This window comes from Podarcis tiliguerta (genome assembly GCF_965153285.1).
Source record: "Podarcis tiliguerta genome assembly, chromosome: 9".
NCBI classification, from domain to species: Eukaryota; Metazoa; Chordata; class Lepidosauria; order Squamata; family Lacertidae; genus Podarcis; species Podarcis tiliguerta.
Genome location: NC_139542.1, coordinates 58,775,264 through 58,790,079, shown reverse-complemented (window position 1 = coordinate 58,790,079; position 14,816 = coordinate 58,775,264). Strand labels below are relative to the sequence as shown.

General features: G+C 44.2%; 2 protein-coding genes across 20 annotated transcripts in view; one reads left to right on the top strand and one right to left on the bottom strand.

Annotated features, from left to right (window-relative positions):
- LOC310685618 (uncharacterized protein) overlaps positions 1-14,816 on the top strand; it is an 850,221-nt gene that overhangs the window by 61,522 nt on the left and 773,883 nt on the right. The window lies entirely within an intron of this gene.
- Positions 1-14,816, bottom strand: part of RBM47 (RNA binding motif protein 47) — a 95,446-nt gene that overhangs the window by 41,085 nt on the left and 39,545 nt on the right. For 3 of the 18 annotated variants that reach the window (XM_083458288.1, XM_083458294.1, XM_083458293.1), the window contains exon 1: positions 10,354-10,551. The exons of 7 other annotated variants lie outside the window; for them this stretch is intronic. The gene's annotated coding sequence lies outside the window, so the exon portion shown is untranslated. Of the gene's footprint in view, positions 1-9,712; positions 11,167-14,816 lie in introns of those variants that run through there. 8 more of the 18 variants (XM_083458299.1, XM_083458298.1, XM_083458297.1 and 5 more) reach the window with 8 other exon arrangements.

The window sequence follows — 14,816 nt, the reverse complement described above, 5'->3', positions numbered from 1 at the left end:
TCATCTTCTTCTTCCTCCTCCTCCTTGGAAAGGTCAGGGTGGGGAGGCTGTCTCCACCATTTCTCCTCCTCCTCTGCCCAGCCCGACATCGTCTCCAGCAGCCTGTTTGCAAAGTCTTATGTACTGCACTGAGAGCCCAGACCTGTACTCCACCTTCCCCTCCCTTGCTCTATCTTCCGATAAAGCTCCAGCCCTGCCCATGGAAAACCTGTGCCCTGCTTCTGGGAGACTCGCCCATTTTGTAAACTCTCTTTCCCCCTCTCCGTCCTGCTTGCAGGCACTGGGGAGGGTGGATTTCGAACAGCGCAATAAATTGCATGCCTGCTAATTGTAGTGCCATATTGTCGTCTCCAGGGCCTGAGAAGTGCAAACACGGCGTCTTTCACTTCTCCAATTTACCCCTGGCTTAACCCGTATAAAAACGGATGGATAAGGAAGTGATGGGAGCAAATGCCAAATACAGTCAGACTTTTTAGCAAGAGTTCACAAGTTTGCTGGCCTACATTTCTTGTGCCGTTCTGCAGGCTCAGTGTAAATCTAAGAGGAGTTGGCTCTAAGTGAAGCAGAAAATACCGAAATGGGAATGGCAGGTCAAGTTGGTGGTTTATGCCAAAATGGCTAAAATGACCGGAAGAATCAGAAATCAGGAAAATAAGGAATGGGGGAAATTTATCATTTATCTTAAAAACCAATGTAAACAGCTAAAATCGTTAGCAGGATTGTAATGACACTTGTAGTTTAATGGTGAATTTTGGATACAATGGAGAGGTAAAAGATATGGATTATCATAAAAGATAATCCCTTACTTTCATAGCTGTCAACTTTCAGATTTGAAAGTAAGGGATCAGCAGCCTCACCTGTCCCGGGGACAGTCTATGGGATATCTAACAATCTGGGATAGCAGCGGGAAACAGCGCTGGAATAAGGGAATTTCCTGCAAAAAAAGGGAAGGTTGACAGCTATGGTACTCAGGCTCTTGGCTGGTATGCTCCAACTCCTGCAAGTATTCAGGTAAGCCAGAATCAAGCAAGAGAGTTTTTTCAAAGTTGGCCTCAGAACTGATCAGCTAAGGAAACAAACCTCTTTTCATCCTTCCCTACGTTGTCGCTGTCAGAATAATATTGTAACGGTAAAACAAAAAGAGCAACAAACTCCTATTGTTTGGCTGTGAAACTTCAATTGTACAGTATAATTGACCCAGGATGAATGACAAAGCCACTTCACATGTGTCAAGGAAATCTGAATTTGCCATCAAACACTCAGTTAACAGAGAGTTGCACTCAATTTGACCTCTCTGTTGAGCACTTTGTGTTTGGAAATGTGTGTTGTCTTCCCACTTTAGGTGTGATGCCATTTATGAAACGGCTGATAGCCTGAAGACTTTAAAATGAAACACTAACTACCTGCTTTATCGAGAAGAGAAACATGAAGGTAATCCTGTTCAATAATATCCGAGAAGCGTCCAAATACAGCAAAAGAAACTGATGCAAGATATTGAAAATAAAACTGAATGTATCCGTGGTATGCTAGAACATGCAGCGCATCTTATTACTGGATTGTACTGATTTGGCTTGAAAGTATATTAATAATAATCATAGAAGCAGACCACCAACATTGAATGTCAACATTATTTTACACTTGAAATGACATCATAAAAAATATAGATGCACTAAGCATATGAAGGCTCTAATACTGATCACTTATATGCTTTTAAAATATGTTATACATAACAGATGCCATTCTAAGCCACGTGACTCTTTTAACATAAGCATATAAGAAACTCCATTTAAAGTGCTTGGTCAACTACGGTATATCTATGGCTACCGGCAGAATGTGGGCTTAAGTCAATTGCTGGGTAGATGATTGTATGTCAGTCAATTTATTGCAAGCAATAAACCTTCCTGATGGCAAGCTGGGAACCTCATCTCCATTCTCAAACTTGACCATAAAGTAGAACATAAGACAGCATTTCCTTTTATTGAAAAATTAGGCCACTGGTCTTCAACGGGTGGGTTGTGGGATGGGTTGAGATCAAGCTATGGGTCACAACAGCAGTACCATCAGAAAGATACATGGTGAAAAGAATTAAGAAACGGGACCTTAATTCTTGCTTCAGTTAAAGGCGGACCCCAGATCAAGAAAGGTTGCAGACTATTGCTAAGCAACTTGAAAAGAATCCTGAGATTTCCTGTCTTCACTTAAAAGGGGGAGAGAAGCTAAGTTTCTAGTTCTTATGGAAGTTCAGGACCTTCTGCACAACCATATCTCCCATTTAAAAGTCTGATGCCAAGTACTTGATTGCATGGGGCTTGAAACTTCATCCTGAAAACCATGAAGCCCTTGGTTCAACAGAACTGCATAGTAATAAAGAACCCCCTCCCCAAAGGTAATAATTTAAAATGCACTCTGGCTTAAAATTATACATGTATTTTTTCCTTCCAATATACTGTGGGGACCAGAAATGTACTCCTTCTAATGAACTTTATGGGCAGCAAACCAACATGATAAAACAAGATCACAGGGATATATGTAATGCACATATCATAGTATGTAACACAGGCATTTTGTTTCCCCTGTTTGTTCTCATACAGCTCATTAAACTAGCTCAGAACGGATACTGCTCTACATATTTTTCACATGTATTTTTCAGGAAGTGAAATTCTCCCTCCAAGGATTCTGACTCCTTCCTAACGCATGTAGCGAGCGTGAAATTGTGCAGCGTCAACATTTGGCATGTTTACTCAGAAATAAGCTTTTCAGTGCTTTCAGATTCACACAGAAACGACGATGAGGAACCAAGTTAGTCCCTTGCCCAATGCAGAACTGGGATGGACTGGACTTTAAGGTGTCTTCCCATCCCTACATGAAAGAGCACTTGTCAGGCTCCTCATGGGCTTTCACGAGACCTTGAAGCAGGGTCAAAACCTGAACGCCGAGGACAGTATCCAATGTCGCAGCTCCACCGACACAATGAACTTCTGAGCACACAGCAGTTCTTTTTTTCCCTCCGGTCTCCTCCAGGGAACCCCTTTGGAGCAGATATTTGGGGCACACAGGGAAGGGAACGGAAGCCCCAACACCATTTGACAGCTTTCTGGGTCATGTGGCCAGCATGACTAAACCGCTTCTGGCACAATGGGACACCGTGACGGAAACCAGACCTCATGGAAACGCCATTTACCTTCCCGCCACAGCGGTACCTATTTATCTACTTGCACTGGTGTGTTTTTGAACTGTTAGGTTGGCAGGAGCTGGGACAGAGCAAAGGGAGCTCACCACCATCGTGCGGATTTGAACCACCGACCTTCCGATAGGCAAGCCCAAGAGACTCAGTGGTTTAGACCACAGTGCCGCCCACGTCCTTTAACATCATGTGCACATGCATTCGAAAGCCTGGAACTAGACTAAACAGCAAGGCGCACACAGTCTTAGTCATGTTCGTTAATTCCAGCATGTCTAGCCTGAGTAAAACTTAGCTGAATCCTGTCCAGTGTTTTCTGTTACTTAAGAATGGCTTTTGCTTGTGGTTTTTGAAAATAGAAATCCTAATATGCGGATTTCAGCCATGGATACATTGGCTGCCTTATAGACCAGTGGCGTAGCGTGGGGGGTGCAGGGGGGACCGGCCGCACCGGGCGCAACATCTGGGGGTTAGGGTTAGGGGGCGCAAATCCACTGTTTAGGGGGTGAAAATTACTTGCCTTGCCCCGGGTGCTGACAACCCACGCTACGCCACTGTTATAGACAGTGGCGTAGCGTGGGTTGTCAGCACCCGGGGCAAGGCAAGTAATTTGCGCCCCCTAACCCGGGGCAAGGCAAGTAATTTGCGCCCCCCCCCGCTGCACTGTCCCTCCCCCAGATAGTCCCTCGCTCTCTCTCCGCACCGCACCGCACACCTGGCACCCTCCCCTCCACAGTGGGTGGCGACCCGGCGGCTCGGATCGGATTTGCACAGCCAGCACTGCAGTGAGAGAGAGTGAGTGAGCCAGGTAGGGGCAGAAAGCTGCGAGTGCGAGCACGCCCCCCCCCCAGATGTTGCGCCCGGTGCGGCTGGCCCCCCCTGCACCCCCCACGCTACGCCACTGCTTATAGAGGTCGTTCTGATAAGTTTGTAATTACAACATAATTCTTTAGCTTTTGTTTTTCTTCTTATTGGTGTTTAATTGGAGATTAATTAGTTCTATTCCATGGCATTTAAATAGTAGCTCCAGGAAAAGAAGGGGTAAATGGGGGGGGGCAGTCATTAACTAGGTAGATGGAAAGATTAACACTGCAAATTAACCACTAGAGTGGTACCTCTAGTTACGTACTTAATTTGTTCCGGAGGTCCGTTCTTAACCTGAAACTGTTCTTAACCTGAAGCACCACTTTAGCTAATGGGGCTTCCTGCTGCTGCCAGCGCCGCTGGAGCACGATTTCTGTTCTCATCCTGAAGCAAAGTTCTTAACCTGAGGTAATATTTCTGGGTTAGTGGCGTCTGTAACCTGAAGCGTCTATAACTTGAAGTGTATGTAACCCGAGGTACCACTGTATGCGTTTCTCTTTGTTATGGGTGGCAGTTTATAGCCATTTATAGATCTACTAATACTGTCAGCACTGTTGTAAGCATATTTTGATATTGTTCGACATATTGCATACATTTTAAAACTTTTTTCTGGTGTACTTCAATCTTGCATCAGGGTTATCTGTACAAAGTTCAAACTTTTTGCACTACGCATTGCAGGACTCCCCTCCTCCTGCGTTTGTCTCTGCTATGCTGAGCAGACAATGGTTGTGTGTGCTGAGAGCATTTTTTTGCCCAACAGACCAGAAAACCAACTAACTCCTGAAGGTCAGGGATTTTGTTTTAAGGCTCCTTGCAGCTTTTGCAGAAAGCCATGAGAGACGTCTAGGCAAGATCGCACACGGAAGTTTTCTCTGCGAGAAGCGAGTCCGCTGCATGCCCAATATCCATCTCTCCAACTGGCAACTCCAGAAACACTGTACCAACAAGTCTGCCTAGTTACCCGCAGTCCCTTTCTTGAAAGGGGAAGTTATGGACAAAGTAGCTTCGGGAAGGGAAGACAATAACAGCTTGCTGTCCTCCCAAATTGCTTATTGCTCTCCAAATAAATAAATAAATAAATAAAAAGGGATCTCAAGAGGATCCGTCAAGACAACCAAATACACAAGGTGCTTCCGGTGGCTCAAGACCAGAGATGGCTTTGGGCATCTGCAACACAAAATCACAGGTCCAAAGGCTTCTATGAAATGGGAAATTGTAATTCCTGAGCAGCCACAGTCCCCAGGGAACTGCAGCTCTCAATGGGGAGTACAGTGGTACCTTGGTTCTCAAACTTAATCCATTCCGGATGTTTTTCCAAAAACCAAAGTGTTCCAGAACCAAGGTGCCCTTTCCCATAGAAAGTTATGCAAAATGGATTAATCCATTCCAGACTTTTAAAAACAACAGCCATTTTAAAAAACCCAGCAATTTAACATGAATTTTACTATCTAACGAGACCATTGATCCATAAAATGAAAGCAATAAACAAGGAACTGCAGTCAATCAATCAATCAATCAGTAGCTGAACTGGGTTCCACACAGCCACACACAAAAAGAGCCACAAAAACGCAAAATAAATAGCAAAAACAGACAGACATCGGCATAACACTCCAAATGGAAGTGTAGCACTCAAAACGGAAGCGTAACACTCAAAACGGAAGTGTGGCACTAAAATCGGAAGCGTGGCACTCAAAACGGAAGCGTGGCACTCAAAACAGAAGTGTCACACTCAAAACAGAGCACGTTCAGCTTCCAAAAAAAGTTCGCAAACCAGAACACTTACTTCTGGGTTTGCAGTGTTTGGGTTCCAAGTTGTTTGAGTACCAAGTTGTTTGAGAACCAAGGCACCACTCTATTTGGGAGCTTGCCACCTATCTTGGCAAGTCTGCAAATTCCAAGACTGTGAAGACCACAAAAATCCCCCTACAAACTGGTGGAAAGGAAGACATTGGAGCTCCTTAGTGTGTACTACCCATGCCCTCACTCTGTATTGTTTCATTTAAAAATAATGGTTCTATTTATTTTTAAAATGTTTTTGGCTTTCCAATCAGTGGCATAGCGTGGGGGGTGCAGGGGGGGCCGGCCGCACCGGGCGCAACATCTGGGTGTTAGGGTTAGGGGGCGCAAATCCATGGGTTAGGGGGTGCAATTACTTGCCTTGCCCCGGGGTGCTGACAACCCACGCTACGCCACTGTTTCCAATACTCCGGCTGCATTTGTGTGTGTTTGCACATAATCAGGGCACCATGCAAAATGCCCATTAAAAATTACCAGTAGTTTATAAAAAGATCTGAGCCCTGCAAATAAATACAGAAGACCCGACGTTCTTGCCACCTCAGCATCCCCATTCCAACAGAAGTTTCTGCTGTTAATTTTCTCTCTGAGACTTGTGTTCCGACCCTTTACCTTTACTGTATTTGCTCAGGTGTAACTGACTGGAACTTAGTAAACAAGGATGCAGATGATGACTAAACATGGGATAAAATCCACCTCACTTGTATCCTTAGCTTATCCCCCACTCAATCTAAGCAAGTTGCTAAGCCCATTTTCCCAATTCAGTTTCCCTCGCAACACAGAGAGTCAGGGGAGATGTCCATTCCCCCCCCCCCCAGCTACAGGAAAAAATATGTCCAATGCCCATTTTTATATTCATAATATTGATTTGCAGCCAGGTCATTCTGGAAACCTGGGCAGCTTATTGTCCTGTCATTCTTCAAAGTTAAAACAGCAACTAATTTTTTTTAAAAAAAGATATCCAGTTTTATCCTAAGATTTCAAATGCCTTCAGGTTGCACACTTACAGTGGTACCTCAGGTTAAGTACTTAATTCGTTCCGGAGGTCCGTACTTAACCTGAAACTGTTCTTAACCTGAAGCACCATTTTAGCTAATGGGGCCTCCTGCTGCCGCCGCGCCGCCGGAGCCCGATCTCTGTTCTCATCCTGAAGCAAAGTTCTTAACCTGAAGCATTATTTCTGGGTTAGCGGAGTCTGTAACCTGAAGTGTATGTAACCCGAGGTACCCGAGTGCTCCTGAAATTTGAGGCAGTGCTTGAGGATTAAGTGATTAAAGATGGACATTTTAGAACGCAGAAAGTGCAATACCCCTGTCAACAAATGCACGTTCAGTATAAAATGGAAAGCTCGCTTTCCCCATTTTATTCCGATTGCTACTGTGTTAATGGTGCTTTTTCTCCAAGGGACTCAGATGTTCCACCCCACCACCATTTTCCCCCTCACAAAAGTCCCTGGAATTGGATCAGGCTGGGAGAGGGTGACTGGCCCCCAATGAAGGTCAACTTAATGGCCTGAGTAGAACTCATGTCTTCCTGGTCCTCGTCCAACACTCTACATATGACATATGGAGTCTTGCTTTTGTGACTACTTCCAAGGCTGGCATTCCCCTCATCCTTCTGTCTCTCCATCCAACCAACCTATATGGGGCCATTTCATTTGGGAGCAAGTTCAAGAAAGCCTAGTCACTCAAGGACTAAATTAGCCTCTTGGGGAACATGCAAGAGGGCAAGACAAGCATATATTTGGAAGAAAATGGGACTTACGTGTGAGTATGTAGGCGCTCCTATTTTTCTATAACAGTAGCAACAAAGTCTGAGGCTGCCAATCCTACATACCCTGATTTGGGAATAAGCCACACTGGGATTTACTTCCAAGTAAACATGCACTGTGTCCCATCTCTCTTAAACTGCCAATTCTTATGGTGATCAGTTTTTGTAAAAGAAAAATGTCATCACATGACAATAGATAACATTGTCACCTCTCTTTCACCTTCAAATTGAGGCCCTTGTGACCCAAGAGAAGCTATAAAACTTAGCACAGGGGTAGCAAGTGGCAGGCTTGTTAGATCTTCTTTGTTTTTTTACTAGAAACCCTAGACTGATCAACTGCAGCCAGGTGTAAAATACATACAGTCAGAATTAAATGATTAAAGTGTGCTTCTGAGCATGTTCGGAGCCAAAGAATTTGTTTTTGGCTGGGAGCAGAACTGAGCTTTCGGTCCTTTCCCACATAAGACAGCATACTGTTCTGTTCTGTTCTACTTTTCAGTAGGCTTATTTAGTTGGAAAAAGCCCTTCTGCCGTTGCAGATCACTTGCGAATTTCCCAGACGTCTTCCAGTAAATCCTGATCTGTCTTCTGCCCACCGAGAACATGAGAACTGACCATTTAGGCACACAAACAACTACATACTGTATTGCGAAGTGTATAAGACAAATGAAGCCCACCACATAGTTGTCCTAGCAAATGAGGAAAGCTAAAGCACTGCAGTGGTACCTTGGGTTACATACGCTTCAGGTTACACACTCCTCTAACCCAGATATAGTGCTTCAGGTTAAGAACTTTGCTTCAGGATAAGAACAGAAATCGTGCTCCGGCGGCACGGCAGCAGCAGGAGGCCCCATTAGCTAAAGTGGTGCTTCAGGTTAAGAACAGTTTCAGGTTAAGAACGGACCTCCGGAATTAATTAAGTACTTAACCTGAGGTACCACTGTATTACAGGCAGGCCTGTTTACAAAAGCTGCAAATTGGAGACTGCTCTTTTTGGTAAAGCATTTCTTCAAAAAACCGATTCAGGTGCAGAGTCATTGGATTACAGTCATGCTGATCTTTAGTATTTAGGATACAGTGATTAGGAAGAGAACCGCTACCCTCAAAAGAATGGTTGAAATGTGTTGTGTCCTTTATACACAAATAGCAATGGCGAGCGGCTCAAGATAATTTAATTCATATTCATATTAATGTTGTTTAGGAACTGTTGTATTCTGCCACTATCCATTTAGCGTAAATTGGAGAGCACATAGGCTCAACAGGTAAATGCAGCCACAATTCAAAAAGTATCCGTTGCTTTGAGAAAGATGGCACAATTGGTTTTTCTAGGCGACACAAAACTCTGACACTTTTACGCCATGAAACAGCAGCGCACAGAAAAGCAAGCCTCTTTTGCATTGTTACATTTTGCAGTGTACAGAAGAGCCCATTTGCCAACAAACTTTGCATTCCCCATGCACAAAAAGTTGATATGTGACCTTCTCAAGATATTCACAAAACATGAAGTTTTGCGTGCAAGCCAGATTGGGGATCCCTATATAATTAACCTCTAATTGTAGACTGTGTAGCTTCTAACTGACAGTAAAATCCTCCATTTTTAACACTCTCTCTAAATCCGAAACTATCCGTGTTTATGCTAGAACATGTTAACACACATGTCACTGTTCGAGGGGAAAGCCACAAGAGTAAGCTAGCCTTCTTTTTAATATCCGTTTTACAAATAAAACACTGAGCAGAACCTTGCACAGAAAATCAGCCTCTAACATCCAAGTTGCAAATCACTGAATTGCACATTGTTAATGTTGCAAACCCTGAACTCATGGGTGATTTGCCTGCTGCTGAGTCACACTGAAACCATTTCGTAACTAACACTGGGGTGGGTTTTTTTGTTTTTTGTTTAGTGCAAAACCACCCAAACCCATTCACAAACAAGTCACTGAACGTTCAACTCCCGCAAGTCACGTATGGAAATGAATTCTACGTGGGTGCTATTTAACAGAACTATTTGGGACCCGTTTCGTTTTCGTTCCACGTCATCACAGACGGTGCCCCTCTGCCGAAAGCCTCTTGGATAAGGAGAAGATGGAAAATATGAAACTGTACCTGGCAAGTACCTGGCGTTCGCCCTCTTTCGTGCAACTTCGCTCCCTCTCTGGCAATGGAATGCCCTTCAAATCTATGGCTGGCTGCTTTTGGTAAATGTTTTACAAGACACTAAACAACCTTCAGTTCCACCCTCCATGCAAACACCACTGAGAACAGGGTACAATGGTAACAAAGCACTTACAGGTAGTATTCAGGTAACCACAAATGCAGAAAGGGCAGCAGATTCGAGATTTAATCCTAATGTGTGTCTCTCCCTGGCCACTGCAACTTTATCTGCCTTGGGGGGGGGGGACCCTCCATAGATATATCAGTCAAGACTATTCGCGTGTAATTGTGGGGCATAAATCGTAACAACCTTTCCCCTTATTGTTAACTTCTAATCTGTACTCAAGCCTAGGCGTGTTTAACTGGAAAAAACCCGACAAGGAACAGTTAGGAAAGGAACAGTATTCGATTTCAAAATAAATCTTTGGAACGAAACAGAGACATTTCATTGACAGCTGCGTTTTTTTAAAAAAAGAAGAAGAGCAGACGATACGTAGCACGTTGAACGCGAGGAAAGGAAAAAGAGGAAAAGCAGAGAACCACAAAACTGTCCCATGCAACACGAATGGATATAAACACACATACGGACTTACCTTTCAAGCAGCAAAAGTCTACCTCCCTCCATTCCTGCTTTTCGCCATCTACCAAAAGTTAAAGTTCTACTAGCCCCAAACCAGAGTTTTTGCATTCCATTCAAGTTAACAATTACAGAAGGATGAGAGCAGAAACTGGCACTAACACAGTGAAAGCATTTGAGCGGACAAGGTACTCCCCAGCAGTTACCAAAACGAACAGACCTTTCTAAATCCGGGAGTTGCACAAGACTTGAAAATAAGGCTTAGAGAGAGAGAGAGAGAGAAAGAGAGAGAGAGAGAGAATAATTCCCTCGTAAATTAATTGCAATTGTCGAGTACACAGAGATTGGCGTTAGAACAGTGGAGAACAGGAATGAAACACGGCAAGCCGAAAAGCAGATAGGAAATCACAGCAAATGAACATGCAGATCTCAGCTCATTGCCAGAGGCAGGCCAGGGATAGACATGCCTAAATCCCAAACTGGAGCCGATGTTCTCGAGCCAGAGGAAAGCCTGGAAATGCCGCAGGTAGGCGTTCCTGCTCTGTTGACCACGTAAGGTCAGAAGGCCAGGACTGGTCAGTCTGGACTGTCCGGGCTTCATGTTGCCTTAGGGCTCTGAGTACACCCACTCTCAGGTAGCTTCTTCTTCTTTGGCGATCAATCCTAGCCGAGTAAGATTGTCTTCCATGAACACGGTTTTAACAGTGAGTCTGTAAGTGACAGTGGAGGCCAATTCTGGATCCACACGTCCTTCCACAGTGGGGACATAGGTTTCTGGGCAGGAGTTGATCACTGTGAGGGTTTGCCAGAGGTGCCTTCCTCTTAGCACATTTCTCCCTTTCGTCCTGGGTTCGAGCGTCTTCAAAGCCCATGACACATTTGGTAAAGGCTATTGTCCAATTGGAGCGTTCACAGGCCAGAGTTTCCCAATTGTCGGTGTTTATGCTACATTTTGTTAGATTTGCCTTGAGAGAGTCTTTAAACCTCTTTTGCTGACCACCAGCATTACACTTTCAATTTTTAAGTTCAGAATAGAGTACAGTGGTACCTCGTGTTAAGTACTTAATTCATTCCGGAGGTCTGTTCTTAAACTGAAACTGTCCTTAACCTGAAGCACCACTTTAGCTAATGGGGCCTCTTGCTGCCGCCGCGCCGCCGGAGCACAATTTCTGTTCTCATCCTGAAGCAAAGTTCTTAACCCGAGGTACTATTTCTGGGTTAGCCGAGTCTGTAACCTGAAGTGTATTTAACCTGAAGCATATGTAACCCAAGGTGCCACTGTAGTTGCTTTGGAAGGTGATAATCAGGCATCCGAACAGCATGACCAGTCCAACAAAGTGGATGTTGAAGAATCAATGCTCTGACACTGGTGATCTTTGCTTCTTCTGGTAGGCTGACATTAGTTCGCCTGTCTTCCCAAGTGATGTGTAGCGTTTTTTGGAGACACCATTGATGGGATCTTTTGAGGAGTTGGCGTTTTGAGGAGTTGGCGTTTCACAAGCGTACAGTAAGGTTGGTAGTACAATAGCTTTGTAATCAAGCATTTTGGTTTCCCTGCAAATGTCCCAGTCCTCTGCAGCTACAGCCCACCCATTCCCAGGTAAATCACTAGCCTAAGTCCAAGCCTCAGACCCTCTCCACTACAGATATACATATAGTTGCTTTTATAGCAAGGAACCTGAAAGCAAGGGAACATTGCACATTTACAGTCTTCATGTATGTTTACTATAAGGCGTGAAGACACCCTAGAGTGCAGCAACTGCCAGTTTGCGAGCTTGAGAAACTGCATGGCTGCCATACATCTAGAATTTCCTGGACATAGCCTGGATTCATCTGTCAAAAATGACATCTGGGCAGAATTTTTAAAAATCGGTTAAAATATGGGCATACTGCAGCCCATATCAGAAGCATTTGATTTTTTGGCCATTTCCCTAAAAAATAATTTTTAAAAAGCTTTAAAACTTCTTCTTTTTTGGAGATTTTTTACAAAAGAAAAGAAAAAAGCTTGACAGTTGGTTCGTGCCTTCAGAACACACATGATATATTTTCAAGTTCAAAGTCAAACTCAAGTTGCACCCATTTTCAAGATGGCTGGAAGCAAGGCCTTTCCAACAGCATATATATTATTTAGACAGGCTCCCAGAATTCTTCAATGGAAGCTGTAACCATTTAAAGCAGCATCATGGTGCTTTAAGTTAGGGTTGTCATACACCCAGAATTTCCCAGACATACCTGGAATACTGCAGTCGGAAGCAATGGCTGGGCGAAAATGGGGAAAATGTCCGGAAAGTTCCGGACGAATGGCAACCATGTTGGCAGTGCCATTTTTGCCTATTTTCCTTTAAAATAGCTTTAAAACCTTTTCTCTTTGCAATTTTGGCAAAAAAGCTCAACAACTTTTGTGTTCAGATTTCCGCTTTCTGAAAACATGGCCACCCCATTTAAGTGTGTTGTGTGAATGTTGAATGACGTTCAACAAGATATGTTATGGTAAATATGTCTTGAAACTCAATATTGACCATATTTACTTGGAAGCAATGGGACATATGGCAAAGCTTTAGATTGTTACAAGTGTCTCTCCATCTTTTTCTGAGCTTATATCTCCCCATCTCTCCAAAAATATGGTTCCCATATATAAAGAGACAAAACTGTTTTCCAGGCAAAATGACACGCCCTGTGTGTGTTGTAAAGTTCTCCATTATCATACGGACACAAATAACTAAAAGGCATTTTTGTTATTTGCATGCCAATGGCAGAGAGTACTCTGACCCCCCATGACACAGCCTCAGAGCCCAACCTCTGTCAATAGTGCATAGATATTTCAAGGGCAGCTTGGCACGCCAATGTTTATTCATTGCCGAGAAGAGATGCGGAGTCCCCTTGCAGTGTTTGGGATGTTGTCATGGGCCACGAGTCGGCTTCACCTGCTGAGCAGCAGCCTGAAGGAGCAGGAGGTAAAGGAGCTCCACCTGCTGCTGATCAGCCTTCTTGCTCCTGATGAGAACCAGCCAGCTCCAGCTTTCTTAAGCACGGTTTGCAGTCTCAGTCAGTTTCTGGGAACAACATTCGTCATTCCTGACCAGACCTTGCTGTTTGTTGCTTCTCGTGACCTTGGACCCTTGGCTTTCTTGACCCCCCGGATAATCTGACTACGTGAACTGAAATACTCCTGACCTTAGGACTGGGCTGAATCTTGCATATGGACTCTGCCTCCAAGCAAGTACCCCCCGAAACTTGGCTGGTGGGCTGGCTTCTCCCTCCACTGAGCTCTGCCATGGCTGGCAGCACAGGGCTACGACCGATATCCTGCAATAATTCAGTATTGAAAGCTTGATATAACCCCAGAATAGTGTGTGCGCTGGTGTTGTGGTGAAACAGCTGTGAAAATCTGAAAAGTCCCCACGCTTAATGGAAGTGGCTTTTTCAAACAAATGCAGATAAATCAGGAAACAGTGGTGGAATCGAAGCACATATAAAAAAACGCTGCCAAAATGCTTTTTAAAAAAGTTTTGAAAAATACACTGGATTTACCATAGCTCACCGTCGCCATCTAGTATCACATTTGTGTATTGCACTTTGCAACACACTTAAAACGTTTTATTTCCAGCTGTGTGGCTGAGTCAAGTGACTAAGCAAGAAATAAGGTTAAATGTGCACGTTAACATTGTTTTGGTTTCTTTGGGGATCACCTTCAATTGCATGCTTTGAGTCCAGATGTATATTTTCTACCTCTTGGGTCACATGTGCTTTTCACCTCCTCGAAAAACTTGCTCAGTGTGACTATTTTTTAAATGCAAAGCATTTCGAATGGGACGCATCCAGCATGGAATTCCAGTATCTTGGTCTGGAAGAGGATTTTCACGCCAAACTCATCTAACCAGCCCCTCTGAAAGGAACAGGAATCAACTGTGACGATTCTCCAGTAATCATAATGAAGCGAGGTCAAAAATGAAAATAAAATTACAGCCTAACCATATGCCATGTCATGTGCCTTTGCTATACTCTGGTCTCCGTCCCTGCCAAACACCCCACTAGGTCCCAGGATCAGGACCTCTTTGGGCTTGAGTCCTGACAGATCCTCTTTTTGCTGTTGCAACAATCTTCCCGTTTTTGACTGGCTGCCGCTCCTATAAACAGCTCCTGGGTCGGCTCAGGTCAACACTACCCCTGGACTTTGTGTCTCCTCCACCCTGACTTGAGTTGTTGTTTTTCTGCTGAAGCCTTCAGAGCTCTCCAAGCTGTCCGCTCTCGTGTTCCCCTGCATGGTTTTTGTCTCAATGGCCTTCACAATTGCAGATAAAAGGGCAGCTCTTGCCTATAAGATTACAGAAGTTGTGTCTGAGTTTTAGGGCTGAGACAGGCTCTACCCGGTTGCTGCTGATTGGTTCCTTCTGCCCCAAGTCCTTGACAGAAAAACCTCTAGCCAATGATCAGTAATAGCCAGTTTTTTCTTGGATGAGGTTTGAATAAGATACGGCA